The sequence below is a fragment of the Heptranchias perlo genome, unplaced genomic scaffold (genome assembly GCF_035084215.1).
Source record: "Heptranchias perlo isolate sHepPer1 unplaced genomic scaffold, sHepPer1.hap1 HAP1_SCAFFOLD_615, whole genome shotgun sequence".
NCBI classification, from domain to species: domain Eukaryota; kingdom Metazoa; phylum Chordata; class Chondrichthyes; order Hexanchiformes; family Hexanchidae; genus Heptranchias; species Heptranchias perlo.
The window spans coordinates 55,001-60,000 of NW_027139639.1; the positions used below are offsets into that span (position 1 = coordinate 55,001).

General features: G+C 56.7%; 2 pseudogenes; both read left to right on the top strand.

Moving 5' to 3' along the window:
• The first annotated feature begins 2,389 nt into the window (after positions 1-2,389).
• Positions 2,390-2,506, top strand: LOC137317389 (U2 spliceosomal RNA; annotated as a pseudogene).
• A 973-nt stretch (positions 2,507-3,479) lies between these two features.
• Positions 3,480-3,596, top strand: LOC137317343 (U2 spliceosomal RNA; annotated as a pseudogene).
• The last annotated feature ends 1,404 nt before the right edge of the window (positions 3,597-5,000 follow it).

The following is a 5,000-nucleotide window of genomic DNA, read 5'->3' on the forward strand; positions in this document are numbered from 1 at the left end:
TCCCGAACTGGACTGACTGTCTGTCTGTCTGTCTGTCTGTCTGTTTGTCAAGGGGAGGAAAAGGTGGCGGTGGTGGTGGTGAGGGTGGAGCTTTACGCTCAGGGGGGGAGACTTTCTTTCAGAGGTGCCAATTAATCTGCAGCAGAAAGTCATCCCCCCCGACCGGGATTCGAAGCCCGGTCCTGACCACGAGACCACCGGGGAGAGCTGCCTCAAGTCCCTGAGGGACCTGGACACGAGGCCGAGGACACACGCACGCCTGCTGCACTGGCAGCAGCGACCAGCAGGGGTCCGACCGGCTGATCCTTCCCTTTCACAGGCAGGCTTTTGGCCCTCGCTCAAACGACAAAGGTGTTCAGAAGGAAGTCCTGGGGGGAAGGCATGGAGGGACGGACACAGGGAAGTCCGCACAAAACAGGTCCCCTGGAACCTCTGACCCAGAAAACCGGGTTCCTGGTGAAAGCAGTCCTGCCCCGCCCTGCCATTAACATGACAATGGACAGGGCCCGGACCAGGCGCAGCGGACGGTAGCGAGCAGTCGGAGGGTGAAAATCCGCCAGTGGGTGAAAAGGAGAGCCGTGCGGTGAGAGGAGGCGGAAAGCGGTTCGCAGACTTTCGCTGTACCTCCGGCGGGCAGCGCCGCACCTCCGAGCGCTCGGTACCGTCCGCTGCGCCTCGTCCTGCCGCACGCGACGAGCCGTCCCCGGAGGAAATCGGCCTCGGCCTTCCTGAGATATCAGTCTCCAGGTGGGACAGAAAAACCGGGGGCCCCCGGCTCGCTTTCGGCGGCCCGCTAGTCGACTTCCCGTCGTGCGAACGCGATCCTTCCGGTACCCTTCGGTGCCCCTTGCCCGACTCTAGCTCCGGTGGTAAAGCGGAGTCGGTCGGTCTGACGGCCGCCGAGTTAGCAGGCGGAAAGCGGTTTGCAGCCTTTCGCTGTACCTCCGGCGGGCAGCGCCGCACCTCCGAGCGCTCGGTACCGTCCGCTGCGCCTCGTCCTGCCGCACGCGACGAGCCGTCCCCGGAGGAAATCGGCCTCGGCCTTCCTGAGATATCAGCCTCCATACGGGCATCACAAATCAGTGGACATGGTCAGCTGCAAAGCAGTGTCATTACAACCTTTCATAAACGACAGGGCAGCACCGCACTGCACTGCACTGCACTGCACCCCACACTACATCACACTTGCCTGCCTGCCAGCCTGCCGCTGCCTACTCTCACCAGCGGACCAAAGTGAGGATAACACCCCGAAGCAAGCATCTCCCTTGCCGCCCACCAGCCCACACCAATCCCCTTGCCTGCCTCCCACAAATTCCACCAGCGAGGCAAAGTGAAAATCAACCCCCAAAAAACGCACTCCACACCGGCCATCGCCCGCTATACACCCCCCCTGGGGTGAATATTAAGCCCGAGAACACCGACTGTAACCAACCGCAGTGAAAAGTTGAAGTGGCAACTCATTAACCAGATTTACACTTGGCAACTCATAAACCAAATGAACAAAAAATCTGGTTAATGAGTTGCCCAAAATAAATCTGGTTAATGAGTTGCCACTTCAACTTTTCACTGCGGTTGGTTATAGTCGGTGTTCTCGGGCTTAATATTCACCCCGGGGGGGCGGGGTGGGTGATTCTGGGGGTAGTGTCCGGGAGGGTGAGCCTTTTATTCGGCAGGAGGCGTGTGGGGAAATCATCAACCTGTCAGACGATGAGTTGTCACAAATGCCATTGCTTAATGAAAGCTGCGCTCCCGAACTGGACTGACTGTCTGACTGTCTGTCTGTCCGTTTGTCAAGGGGAGGAAAAGGCGGTGGTGGTGGTGAGGGTGGAGCTTTACGCTCAGGAGGGGAGACTTTCCTTCATGCCAATTAATCTGCAGCAGAAAGTCATCCCCCCCCGACTGGGATTCGAAGCCCGGTCCTGACCACGAGACCACCGGGGAGAGCTGCCTCAAGTCCCTGAGGGACCTGGACACGAGGCCGAGGACACACGCACGCCTGCTGCACTGGCAGCAGCGACCAGCAGGGGGCTGACCGGCTGATCCTTCCCTTTCACAGGCAGGCTTTTGGCCCTCGCTCAAACGACAAAGGTGTTCAGAAGGAAGTCCTGGGGGGAAGGCAGGCAGGGAGGGACGGACACAGGGAAGTCCGCACAAAACAGGTCCCCTGGAACCTCTGACCCAGAAAAACGGGTTCCTGGTGAAAGCAGTCCTGCCATTGACATGACAATGGACAGGGCCCGGCAGCTTGAGACACATCTTTCTTTCAATATGCAAGTTCTTTTTAAAAAAGTTTCCTTCCACAGCAGCTCTGAGTGTGAGGGAGAGAGAGAGAGAGACACTGACTCACTGACTGATACTGACACCGACACACACACACACACACACACATATTATTTATTATTATTTTAAATTGATTTTTAGAACAGGGAGATGGAAAAGGGGCTTGCTCTGTCCACTCCACGCATCGACCCAGTATTGCAGTGTTTCTGGGAACGGTGCAGCTCCCTGTGGGGAGATATTCAAAAGGAAAAACAGCTCTTTCCCAGTGTCTCTGTGTGTGTGTGTGTGTGTGTGTGTGTGTGTGTGTATTATTACTGAGAATAAAGCTGATATATCTCTCTCTCTCTCTCTCTCTCACTCAGAGCTGCTGTGGAAGGAAACCGTTTTAAAAAGAACTTTCTCAGCTCAGTGGTATTTTTTTCTTCTCCAAGGCTGAGTGCCGCTCGCACGTAGCGATATAATTCAAAGTGCAAAATAACTTGGCGTCGTTGACTTTAAACAAGCAGAGTCTGCTTCCAAATGAAAGCTGCGCTCCCGAACTGGACTGACTGTCTGTCTGTCTGTCTGTCTGTCTGTCTGTTTGTCAAGGGGTGGAAAAGGCGGCGGTGGTGGTGAGGGTGGAGCTTTACGCTCAGGAGGGGAGACTTTCTTTCAGAGGTGCCAATTAATCTGCAGCAGAAAGCCATCCCCCCCGACCGGGATTCGAAGCCCGGTCCTGACCACGAGACCACCGGGGAGAGTTGCCTCAAGTCCCTGAGGGACCTGGACACGAGGCCGAATACACACGCACGCCTGCTGCACTGGCAGCAGCGACCAACAGGGGGCTGACCGGCTGATCCTTCCCTTTCACAGGCAGGCTTTTGGCCCTCGCTCAAACGACAAAGGTGTTCAGCAGGAAGTGCTGGGGGGAAGGCAGGCAGGGAGGGACGGACACAGGGAAGTCCGCACAAAACAGGTCCCCTGGAACCTCTGACCCACAAAACCGGGTTCCTGGTGAAAGCAGTCCTGCCATTGACATGACAATGGACAGGGCCCGGCAGCTTGAGGCACATCTTTCTTTCAATAAGCAAGTTCTTTTTAAAAAAGTTTCCTTCCACAGCAGCTCTGAGTGAGAGAGAGAGAGAGAGAGAGAGAGACACTGACTCACTGACTGATACTGACACCGACACACACACACACACACACACACACACACACATATTATTTATTATTATTTTTAATTGATTTTTAGAACAGGGAGATGGAATAGGGGCTTGCTCTGTCCACTCCACGCATCGACCCAGTATTGCAGTGTTTCTGGGAACGGTGCAGCTCCCCGTGGGGAGATATTCAAAAGGAAAATCAGCTCTTTCCCAGTGTCTCTGTGTGTGTGTGTGTGTGTGTGTGTGTGTGTGTGTGTATTATTACTGAGAATAAAGCTGATATCTCTCTCTCTCTCTCTCACTCAGAGCTGCTGTGGAAGGAAACCTTTTTAAAAAGAACTTTCTCAGCTCAGTGGTATTTTTTTCTTCTCCAAGGCTGAGTGCCGCTCGCACGGAGCGATATAATTCAAAGTGCAAAATAACTTGGCGTCGTTGACTTTAAACAAGCAGGGTCTGCTTCCAAATGAAAGCTGCGCTCCCGAACTGGACTGACTGTCTGTCTGTCTGTCTGTCTGTCTGTTTGTCAAGGGGAGGAAAAGGTGGCGGTGGTGGTGGTGAGGGTGGAGCTTTACGCTCAGGGGGGGAGACTTTCTTTCAGAGGTGCCAATTAATCTGCAGCAGAAAGTCATCCCCCCCGACCGGGATTCGAAGCCCGGTCCTGACCACGAGACCACCGGGGAGAGCTGCCTCAAGTCCCTGAGGGACCTGGACACGAGGCCGAGGACACACGCACGCCTGCTGCACTGGCAGCAGCGACCAGCAGGGGTCCGACCGGCTGATCCTTCCCTTTCACAGGCAGGCTTTTGGCCCTCGCTCAAACGACAAAGGTGTTCAGAAGGAAGTCCTGGGGGGAAGGCATGGAGGGACGGACACAGGGAAGTCCGCACAAAACAGGTCCCCTGGAACCTCTGACCCAGAAAACCGGGTTCCTGGTGAAAGCAGTCCTGCCCCGCCCTGCCATTAACATGACAATGGACAGGGCCCGGACCAGGCGCAGCGGACGGTAGCGAGCAGTCGGAGGGTGAAAATCCGCCAGTGGGTGAAAAGGAGAGCCGTGCGGTGAGAGGAGGCGGAAAGCGGTTCGCAGACTTTCGCTGTACCTCCGGCGGGCAGCGCCGCACCTCCGAGCGCTCGGTACCGTCCGCTGCGCCTCGTCCTGCCGCACGCGACGAGCCGTCCCCGGAGGAAATCGGCCTCGGCCTTCCTGAGATATCAGTCTCCAGGTGGGACAGAAAAACCGGGGGCCCCCGGCTCGCTTTCGGCGGCCCGCTAGTCGACTTCCCGTCGTGCGAACGCGATCCTTCCGGTACCCTTCGGTGCCCCTTGCCCGACTCTAGCTCCGGTGGTAAAGCGGAGTCGGTCGGTCTGACGGCCGCCGAGTTAGCAGGCGGAAAGCGGTTTGCAGCCTTTCGCTGTACCTCCGGCGGGCAGCGCCGCACCTCCGAGCGCTCGGTACCGTCCGCTGCGCCTCGTCCTGCCGCACGCGACGAGCCGTCCCCGGAGGAAATCGGCCTCGGCCTTCCTGAGATATCAGCCTCCATACGGGCATCACAAATCAGTGGACATGGTCAGCTGCAA